Consider the following 12,044-nt stretch of genomic DNA (forward strand, 5'->3'; position numbering starts at 1 on the left):
AAAGGGAAAGAGGGAAACCAAGTCCTGAGCTGTCTAGGCTCCAGCAGCTGGCACTGAATGGCACCATCAGATTTCCCTGAGCATCTATGTGGGCATATGTATGATACTCTCTGGCTAAGGCCAAAATCCATTGATGTCATCTAGGATAGAAATAGCTCCACTCCTCAATCCTGAGCCCATTTAACCCTAATTCCTTGCATTGCTTAGATCCACTAGTACCTTTGTTCCCTCTATCTCCACCTCCTGGGATGCTACAGGACCGCTTCCCAGATATCATAGTACATTCTAAGTTGGACCCACAAGGATCATCAAGTCCAACTTCTGGCTCCACACAGCAACACCCACAATTCAAACCTTATGTCTGAGAGTGGTGTCCAAACGCTGCTTGAACTCCAGAACTTGGGGCCGTGCCCACTGCCCTTGGCAGCCTGTTCCATACCCACCACCCTCTGATGAAGAATCTTTCCCTAACTCCCCTCTGACCTTCCCCTGATGTATCTTCATCTCCATGCTGTTCCCTGGGCCCTGTCACTGCCCCTGTGCTACCTGTGAGGAGCTACAGCCACCATCAGGCCTTCCCTCAGCTCCTCTGTGCTGGGCTGAACCACCCAGGGACCTCAGCTTTCCCTCATATGTTTTCCCCTCCATCTATGTACGTAGTTGAAGGAATTCTCTTTTCAGCATTAACCAATGAGCTTTGAGCATAAAAGGATAGAGGAGATAATAGAAGAAAAGTGGTTATGCAGCCAAAGGAATAGCATTAACTGTCTGAAATCAGAAGCAATTTCCCTCACACTTGCATCCTGGAAAAGTCACTGCTCTGGAAGACAACTCCCAGGGTACCTTCAAATCAGATTATGCAAGCATAGAGTACTGGCTAACTTTTTGGTCCTTCCTTGGCCACCACTTGGGGTGATGCACGTGTGGAAGCTAAGGTAGGAGTGTGTAAAATTTATAAGGAGAAAGTGAGGGAAACTAAACATTTATGACTAAGAATGAATTACCTTGATCTCAAAAGACCAAAACGGTGAAAAGAAAGGTTACTTCAGTTCTTGCCAGATTCTCTTTTCAAACAACACCTGGCTCCACACTTAGTTACATCTCTCCTCTGAAGTAACAGTGAACAACCTAAGCTGTATGAAAATTGTTGCTGGCCCAAACATGACTCACCGGGAATGAAAGCCAGGCTCATTAATTACTTTCTGCAGAGCATTCCCCAAAGTGCATTATTCATGCTGAAGTCTTGAGCGTGCTGTAGTTTTTAAGGCAGAGGTGAGAAGACCTTCACTGGACTGCAGGCTCTGAGACTTTGGACTGAGTGTGCACCAACCTGAAGGAAAGGAGGAATGTATATAACACAGAGCTCAACATGACTGATTAACTGGTGCTAATAGAAGTGCCATCGTAACCCTGAAGGGAGACATAATTCCATGTGCAAAGAACTCACTGAGAAGCAGGCAACCGAGGTGCAGTTATAAATTGTGATGCTTACCTGCTCTCTGCTCTTATCAGCCGGAGTCTCTGACCACATGTTTCCCTAGCCAAGTGCTAGCAACATTTCGTGGCACCACATAGCCTTCCTGTACAGATCTCCTGAGCTTACCTGACTGAAGCAGTCAAAGGTGATAATAACATTATTTATATCATGTATTATATTTACAAGTAATAGCAAATAAATATCTTTGCCTATGTTCACAAAATAAAATAAAATAAAAAAATACTTAGTGCTAAACCTTTGGCAATGAGCATATTAAAAGGCTGGTGCATTATTATTCTGAAGCCTTCTCCCTGATGGTACAGAGAGACATTTACAGCTGATGTGAAGGAGCCACACTTTGTGTCAGATTTCCTTCGGGTGCTGCATGAAACTGCACAATAAATGAGCATCACTGTAACTTAAATAGATACCAGCTCTTCAGAGACATGAAAATAAGAATGTTGTGCTGATAAAACTTAGCCCTGGCAAGTCTATTACACTCATCACAAAGTCTAATAGTTTCTTTCTAACGGGAGCTGTCTTAAAAATTAATGATGCATACTTTCAACGTTATGCCATCACTGATGCACAGCTAAGTGAGCTCAGTTGAGATTGCAGCTGGGCATGTGGGTGGTTATGTCCTTGATGTACTGAGGGGTGGGCTCAGCAAAAACTTTCCTGCTGTACCTTTGTTTGCCTATTTTGTCTATGGTGATGTTTTAGCAGATCTCCCAGTCTGTGTTGTCCTGCTCAGTTGCCAGCAAGGCTGCTTCAGATCTCCACCTTGAGTCAAAAATTGCATACGATAGGACACAAATGCATCTTTTTGACTGAAGTTCAGGAAAAATGCACAACTAATTTCAGTTGCAAAGCAGAAAAAAACTTTCCATAGCACCTTCCAAACTTTCCGGTTTGAACACTGAATGCAATACTTAAAAAGATGCAATCAGATGTCAACTTTCTATGCAAAGTCATACAGCATTAAATATTGAAATTCCCATTGTATTGACCTTGACTTACAGTGCAGAAAGTAAGTAGCTTTTAATCTGAGTTTACTTAAAATTGTTGATCTCTGCAGTCACACATCAGACGCGTGCACCAGTTTTCAAAAGGGCTCTTTGCCATTTAGTACAGCATGGTGCCCACTCCCACTCCTCCAGACCAGCAGCAGTCTGGGAGAGGCAATGAGAACCATGCTCAGAGCCACAGGTTGCAGGTTTGGCTCTCCAGGATATGAAGGTCAGCATCCCACACCCTGCTGTGTCCTCAGAACTAACCAGACACTGGTATTCCAATGGCCAGAGAGTGTAAGCATAGCTAGTAGTAACAGGCTTAAATCCTGAAACTAATTTTTCTCCTCTGAAAGAGGTGGCTTACTGTTGTAATAGGCATAAAAGAGGCGTAACAGAATGTCGCGTTGTCACGGGATAGGATGACCCCTCCCTAAAAGGTGGTAACATAGAACAGGGCATGAGTATATAAGAGGTGTATTGCTCAATAAAGAGAGACTTCGACATCACGCCATATTGGTGCTAGTTCGTGCACTCCCGGGTCGTGAAGCACACCGATGCCGAAAGGAACTTATGGGCAAGGTTGCTCAAAGCTGCAACAGCTTACACTGTTTGAGTTTACACTGCTAGCATCAATCGATTCCTGTCTAACTGAGAATTAATGAAGATGTATACTTTTACCATGCTGGGCTGGCCCAGTGCCCAGGGACAGGGAGACATACATTTTCCATTACTGGATGCATTCAGTTTCACTGATGGGCAGAATCCTGATTTCATTGTTACTCTTTCCAAACTACAAAATCTCTCAAAAAAGAGGCAGAATATTCAGTTAGTGCTAGAAGACTGAAAAATAATAACCCAGGTTTGGCCCACTGGACCAAGTGCTTGGCTTCTCTGGGTGGCATTTTGGTGAGGGCATTCCTACAGGAACTGTGAGGTTTGATACAGAATGAAATGCTTTTCATAGAGTCACGGAATGGCTCGGGTTGGAAGGGACCTCAAAGCCCACCCAGCCCCAACCTTGTGCCATGGCAGGGCTGCTCCCCACCAGCTCAGCTGCCCAGGGCCCCATCCAACCTGGCCTTGAGCACCTCCAGGGTTGGGGAATACAGACTTTTGTCAGCCTTTGAAGTCTGATCTTTCAGGAAGTAAAACTTCTGGAACTGTCTTTCTTACTTCAGTCTTTCTTTCTATGAAAAGAGCACTATGTAAGGTATATGGTTAACAATGTTTGAGTTTACACAAATTTCATCTCTTTATAATGCTGGTCATATATGCTACAAGATGCACAATGATCTCCAGGAGGATATTTAATTTATAGAATGTCCATTTTTCTTTTTTCCTTATTATTTTCCACTGAATAAATGGCAGAAAAGGAAATGAAATTCATTTTATAGTATTTTTTTTTCTTTTGATGATAAAAAGTACACAGTATCAGTTTGAATTATGACATCTCACCCCTTTCTGCTCTTCAGCAAAGGCTGAATTTTGCTTCATGTTCCTCCTCCAAAGTATCCCACAGCTGTGTAGCTCCGCTCACAATAAAAACATAGAATCATAGAATCAGAAAGATTGAAAAAATCCTCCAAGACTGTCCAGTCCAACCATCCACCTTCTGCCAATATTTGCCCACTAACCCATGTCTCTCAGTAGCATACCTACAGGTTTTCTGAGCACTTCCAGAGACAGTGACTCAGCCACCTCCCCAGGCAGCCTGTTCCAGCACTTCACCACTCTTCAGAAGTTTTTCCTAATATCCGACCTGAAATATCAATGCTGCATAGTAGAATCCCAAATGTAACATAAAAAGTTAAACAAGTATCTTTATCTATTTTGACTGTGCGGGGACAAGTACCTTTGTAGCATCTCACCATGGGATAACTTTCATTCTGGAAGGCACTGGGGCTCATGAGCAATGGGAGCCAATTCTGCTGGAGCAGGTTGAGCCGAGCTAGGTGGGCAGCAGCTCTAAGGCCAATCTTAGCACTTGCTTAAATCTGCTGCAACATCTTATTAAGGTAATTAAGGAAAATGCATTTCACTGGGCCAACGTGTGCTGGTTGGTTACAGGAAAGTTCAACGGCAGCACTTCTACCCAGATGGCCACTTCAAATAGTTTAACAGTATTTAAGTAAATTCATACATTGATACGCGGGTTGAAGCCAGCTGAGCTGGGCTGCACTCACACTGTCTGTCTGTCAAAAGTATTATACAACAAGGCGATGCAGAGTAAGCTTAGATCTTTTTTACACAGAGTCTAAAAATAAATTTGTCACTCTTTTGAAAAAAAAAAAAAAAAAAAAAGTAAGATGATTGCAAGAAGCTACGTGTGTTCCTGATAGAATTGGGAACAATTTGCACATATTTTCCAGCAAAGTAAGGCTGTTTTGTCCTGAAATCTAATGCTGCCCTGGGGGGATTAAGCTACTCAGAGTTTGCATCCAGTTCTGTGCAGATCCCAGGGAAAATATTTATGCTCATCCTGGCTGCAAATTTTTAGGTGAGAGGTTGAGCCGCCGCTCAGCATTGTGCAGACTAGCAAAACTACAGCACTGCAACAAGATAGAACAGTGAATCTTTTTCACAGCTGCAACACATCGTTTTCCAGAACAAATAGGACAGATGCCATGAAATTCTTCATGGTTCTCCACGAAGTGATGACCAGCATGCTGATCAGCATGCGGCCCAAAGCCCTTGAATTACTCCATTCACTCCACTACTCTGTGATACAGTGAGAGGGGGCTTCAACCTGGCTGTTTTAAAACCAACTATTAACACAAGCTGGTACAAACCCTGCACCAAGGGAATAAATAGCAAGCTTCTCTGCCTAAATAATTTGTAACTTTCTAAGTTTAGATTTGACAAGGAGTTTGAGCAGAAGCCAGTTTAAAGAATGTAAGAAGTCCCTTTGGCTTACATCTGTTACATCTGTGGAAGAAAAGAACACTGTCAACTTATGAAAATATGCATAATACACCAGATTGCTCTCTGGAAGTATGTATTTGCTAAATAACGCAAACTCATCACAAATAGTTCAGCTGTAGTCCTCTGAATCCTCCAGTACTGAAGACAGAGAAAGCTTTGCCAAATGGAAGTCTGAATTGACTTAGACATAGAAAAACTGATGAAAGAGCCATACAAAATGATAAACCAGCAGCCATCAAAGGGTGGGTAATATTTTCTACCTTTTGACCTTTGGCCATTTTCTGACTCCCAAGGATTTCTTTAACTTTTTACAATTCCACCTGTTACTGATGCACATCAGGATATTTTGGGGCAGGTGAGTGAGTCTGTCTGTTCCTTCCCTCTGAGAAGTCCAACCTGCAGACATTACGGACAGAGGCCCCAGATGACCCCAGGCAGCGAGGGCACTGCCCAGCTAGTGAGAATTCATTACAGGAGGAACTGAGAGAAGCTTTTAATGCTGCTCCACGTACAGCAAAAGGCAGCAGTGAAGATCCCTTCAGCATCAATAAACCCCTGCAAAGGCAGCCCCAGCACTAACCCCGCCTCCCTAACAGCAGCATTTCCACCACCACTCCTGCACCCGGTGCATTTTCACTCTGTACCAAACATGTTGCTGCATATTTACAAGGGCTGGGAGGGTTAGAGTAACAGGTTCCCACCCACAGCACAGGCTAGAAAGGATTTGGCCATTTAGCACAAATGGATTATTCAGCAGTTTATTTGAAGTGGAACAAATTGAATATACAATAATTGTATTTTCTCTCTTTGGAGTATTATAATAGATAACACAAAGTGATGCAAACATTTTAAAACATGAGAATGATGCAGAATGACTTCCGTTAATAAGGAGACACCAGGCAAATGCTGGAAACAGGCAGCACTTAAATAGCTACTATGACAGACAGACCAGATGAAGCACAAGCTTACATAGCATAGCAGAAAGGCAACTTTTCCACGAGCTTTTCCATATTGTGAGAAAGAAAAAGATAGATAGATAGATTACATCTAAACAAACCTATGAAAGAATAACTAATCCACAGCAGTTGAAAAGTGGCTTTGTATACCAGTTTTCAAACGACGTAAATATGGTTTGGTTTCTTGATGAGTATATTGCTCTTTTTCGTGTTATTTGTGTGATGCAGTTTTTTTTGTATTGTATGCAATAAATTTACAAGTCACTGAAGTGCTCACTTTCTTTTAAATTCTGGCACCATTAAATTAGAACTATGCTAACATTTTCCATTTCAAATAAATAACGAAATGTTACGAAATAAACAAACTTGTTATTGCAGGAGAGAAAAATCCTAACACGAAACATGAGGCAAATAAAAACACAACCATGGCAATATCCAAAGTTCTCATAAAGCATGTGAAGTCTTACTGTACCAATTCCTTTAGAAAAAAAAAAAAAGTTTTGGCAATGTATTACCAAAGCAAACCTTATACTACAATTTTAGATTGTTTGAGTTTAGAAATTGGTGTTTGCCTCTTAATTTCCATGTAACACAATAATATTCACTTACAAACAACAATAATGGAACCAAAATAATTCATATGTAAATTTGTAACTACATTTATTTTGATAAAATTACTTAAATGCCAGCAACATATATTTTGCATGAATTTCTTGAGAGCGGCGTTGTGAATTGGACTTTAAAAATCCTTTATATCCAGTGGTTTTATCTGTGGGAATGGAAATTCACTAAAAGATATAACAGGAGCTAAAGAAGATGTAATCAAATCCAGCCTTGAGATCATTCCCTGACTAATAAAAACTACAGTTATTTTTGAACTATTTGACAAGAAGAAGTTATTTAGGAATGTTTTACTGTTGAAACAAAGAGATGCAGATGATATAGCAAATAATTGGGTCATTAAATATGATTATGACATAAAAATACAAACTTGAAACTTCAAAATAACTTGGAACAGCAATCAGGAGTGTAAGCAAGTGCTTGGATAGACATAATGTGATTAAAGAATTCCAAACAATTAGCTGAATTTCCAGAACCATTTGAGGATTATTAACCTGAACTGTCTGGGGGAGGTGGTGACATATGGATTCACTTGACTGTATGTATTTCACCTTCAATTTTTCATCCAGAACAGGTAGCAGTGACATGACATAAACAGAGTAAAGGTCACGAAGCTCGGAGATCCTCAAGTGCGTTAATGGCCTCTTGGAAGCCTGAATGAGGAAAACAGAAAAAGCTGAGATCACAAAAGAAATCTAAAGGCAACTCAGAACAGTACAGCTAATATGCAACAAAAGTTGGTGTATCTCTGTATTTGTGTTTTCCTTAAAGAGTTTGTATCTAGAACATTCCAAGTTCTATTTTTCCCTTTTTTTTTTTTTTAATCTTTACACAGAACAAATGAAAAAGCTGTCGTTCATACATACTCAACCTTGTCTTTCCTCTAACATTTTGAGTTTTTAAATTTAAATCCCTCAAAATATTGTTTTTGTGGTTCTGGAGACAGCAATTTCCATTGCAGAAGTATGTTCACAGCTTTTTAACTAGCTGAGATGAAGTCTTAGCTCTACAGAATTGTAACAGACGGAATCTGAAGAAACCATTCTCCAGCATTTTAAAATAGTTGACCATGCATTAAATTGGATTAACCACAATTTGGAACAAGCCTGCAGCAATGAGAAATAGACAGGATAATAGCAATAATGTGATAATATCTACTTTTTGGAGCAAGGCTTTAACAACTTACTAAGGCATACAGACCAAAGGTTATTTCCGACCTGATTTGGAAATCAGCTTTCCTGCATTATAAAATAAATTGCTTTATCTTTGAGTGATTAAAGTGATTAAAAAATATTCAGAATCTTTTTTTCAATGAAAATACAAATATTTTCACCACGCATAATTTCCATGTAAATGTTTTCAAATTTATGTTATGTGTTCCTTCAATAAACAGATCATGCTACGTTTATACAACAAAAAGTTATTACTTCAACTTTATATTTTACATCAAGAAAGCACTTGAAAGATGGCTTTGTTTGAATTTCATACTGTATCGTTTCGATTACAAGAGAAATTCCTAAATGTTGGCTTGGGACAATCCACGTTTTAGAAGAAAAAATATAATAGCAATCCAGCTCTCATATAAAAAACTGCTGAGAATTTTTACTTAATTCCAGTTGCGTGGATCCCCACGTTCATTGTGTGTACAGTATCCTTACATCAATGGTAGAAATTAATGTTGTGTAAAATATTAGTATTATTACTCTCTCAGATGAGTTTTTAGGTTCTCATTTGCTAAATGGAATTTGGCAACCATACCCAAAGGTCAGTATCCTACAACAACACAAGAGTAGAGCTACAGGAAGAGTTCTGTAGATGAGTGGCTTGGGAAATTCAGCTCTGCTATTTTGAGTATGTCCTTCCCCAGAGAGGGGGGAATTGTCTACACCCAGATACAAACAGAATGAACGAGAATGGTTTAGTGTTAGAATTAAATATTAAGGATCTTAAAATATTATGTGCTTCTTTCAATGACACTTTATATGCTTTATCAACATATCCCCTTTTTTTGGTCCAGTAAAACTGGGAAGAAAATCAGAATCACTCTGAATTCCTCAAGCAGTGTACAGGCTGTGAATGTGGCACATTAGTAACAAACCAACCCTTTTCAGAAGCTAATTGTAAAAAAAATAAAAAATGTTTTTACTGTCATGAATTACAAGATTCAAGTCATTCTTGTCAACTACATAACTGAATTCCACTCTAGGACCTTCTCACCTACAGCTGTTGCTGCACAGTAAATTTGAAAACTTAAAAGTAATTCTCAAGTGTTGAAGAAAAAACATGTATTCTGAATGCAAGTACAGTAATACATCATAAAGAAAAATCAAAGCAAAATTTTTCAGAAATGAAATCGTAGGCACTGATCCAACAGCAGAAGTTATTTTAGCTCTAGTTTTGTTTTTAAGTCTCCAGTGCCGATGATGAATCCATACCAATAGTATTCTTAGAGATCATATATTAAATATGTGATCAAACAAAGAGGAATGGTTTCAAGCTAAAAGAGAGAGGATTTAGACTGGATATAAGGAAAAAAGGTTGTTCTACCATGAGGGTAGTGAAGCATTGACACGTGTTGCCCAGTGAGGTGGTGGATGCCCTATGCCTGGAGACACTCAAGGTCAGGCTGGATGGATTCTGAGCAACATGATGTAACTGTAGGTGTCCTGGTTCATTGCATGGGACTTGGAGAAATTTAAAGGTCCATACCAACTCAAACGACTCTATGATAAACACTTCATGAATGACAATTTGTTCTCCAGCGTTTATGCTTTACTTACAATAATCAACTTGGCCATTTGGTGTTTAATCCATAAATAAGAAAGTTGTAATTTTATGTACATTAAAAAGTTAAAGTTCTGGCCATTCTCAGGAACACGATCTCTGTCAATTCTCAACAAGTCAGATATCTATGCTCAATACGCTGAAACAGATCACATCTGTAGAAGGGTCATGCCTCAACTGTCTGGCTTTGAAACTAAAGCAGGGCAGATGACACGCTAGATACAGAAATAGATTTGCTGAATAGCAGAATCCAAAGGCCCCATATGAAAATCTTCTATGGATACAACAGACTTCCTTAAGGAAGAAAGACAATTGATAGTAACATTCACCTGAGAGAATTTATCAACACTAAGAATAGAAGGACATAAAGTATACCTCAGAGACAACATGCATATTTGGCTACTTGTTAGCATTATTGTTGAAGTCAAAAGCCAGATTAAAAGACACACAGTTTGTATTTTGCTTTTTTTTTTTTTTTAAATTTGTATATTTTCTATTTGATTTGTGCTTATAATTTTGTACTGTTGTATCTATGTGACCATTGTTCACACACCAATGATTTTCTCTGAATAAATCTACTTCTACATATCTCTAAAACAGTGAACTGGAAAGGCTTGCTCCTGCCTGCATATTTTTCTCCTAATAATGTGCAATATGCTACTAGAGCAATAAAACTAGTGGTTTTCATACGTTATACGCGCCCTTAATATTCTTAGGAAAAGTTTATTCTATTCTGCAAGACAGTTATCAGTAACAATCCATGCTGTGGTTCAAATATTTGTGGTTCAAATATCTGGCCATAAAACTAATTTTTTTCATTTTGTATGACAGGCCATTTTGTCCTTGGATTAGATCTCGGCACCACAAAAGCATTTAGCTACCCTATTTCTTGTAGTGGTATTAAATAACCACTGTAGTCCCACTGTAATGGTTTATAGTTTTAACTTTAGCTGAGGTTCAAATGAAACTCAGCAGCAGCAGAAAAAAAAAAAGGTTTATTTTAGTCTAAAAAAAGAGCAAAGATACAAATTAAAGCCAAGTTCTCAGTACTAGAATATGCTTTTGTCTGTAACAAAAGGAAAAAAAATAAAGCAATGCTTTATTTGCTGGTGTCCAAAGAAACCAAGGACTTTGGCTTCTTGTTCCAGTTAACCTTGGCTTCTGCTACCTCTATACTTTGTTCTAGAAACCAGTTGTTTAGTAAAAGTGATTCCTTTGGAGATAGTTGATATCATAATCCATAAAATACAAAGGTTATTATGGATATGCAATATTATTTGAATAATGAGAAAAATCCTTTAACTTCATAACGAACATACCCAGAATTCTCTTCAGTACTTCATTGTATCCTAAATAAAAGGCTTACTTCTTTTGACTTTCTTTAATTTTGAGGAGCCTTCTTCTTTCTGTTAACAAAACAAATGAGCAAAAAAAAAGAAAAAAAATCAGGAAAACAACAAAGCAGTAATACAAGCTAACAGCTCAACTAAAAAATTTCTTCTGAGTGTTCCCAAGCCTCCAGCCGAGGCTCCCCTTCGTCTGTGCACCCAATTCACCGATGCCAGCAGGAGTGTTGCTGCAGTGTGGGCATGGCAGGCAGCCAGCGAGGACTTGCTGCCACCTCCCTAAAGCAGCTTGCAGGGCTCTCAGGTCGACATACAAAGTGCAAAGACCCTTCATACTGCATGGGTAGTGAGACCTCAAAAGGTCATTGATTGCTCAAGATAAAACATAAAAGGCAAGGGAACCTGGATGGAAACAGAGAAAAGTGTGTGCAACATATGCGCCTCCTGACTTATTTTATAGAGTGATTGTACAGTATGTTCTGTTGGCTATTAGCACAGATAATACTTACATCTCTGTGTAAGAAAATACAATTGTACTGAGCTTTAGAGGCTTTAGACCTGCTCCTTACTGATCAGCCTAATTTCTAGACAGTAAAAGCATTAAGAATGTGACTGTAAAGAGAAAGAAATGGAAGATATAACTGAGTTTTGAAGGACTGACATTGAGAAGCAGAAGTGTAGCCTAGAGGTAAATACAAGTAATAGTTTAGAGTAATGAAAAAATTAAGAGGATTTTAAATTATACACTATTGTCATTAGAACAGAATTCAGAGGAAAAGGTCAAAAAGCACAATTGGTATTAGGAACCCATTTAATTGCTGCTGTCCTTCCTCATAATAAAACATCTGAAATACATTAAATAATTGAGAAAATATACCTTTTAAAATTCCACACTGATTCATAAATAGCCTTTAGGAGTTCATTT

This window comes from Lagopus leucura, unplaced genomic scaffold (assembly GCF_019238085.1).
Source record: "Lagopus leucura isolate 7727_CA_CO unplaced genomic scaffold, USGS_WTPT01 Super-Scaffold_100002, whole genome shotgun sequence".
NCBI classification, from domain to species: Eukaryota; Metazoa; Chordata; class Aves; order Galliformes; family Phasianidae; genus Lagopus; species Lagopus leucura.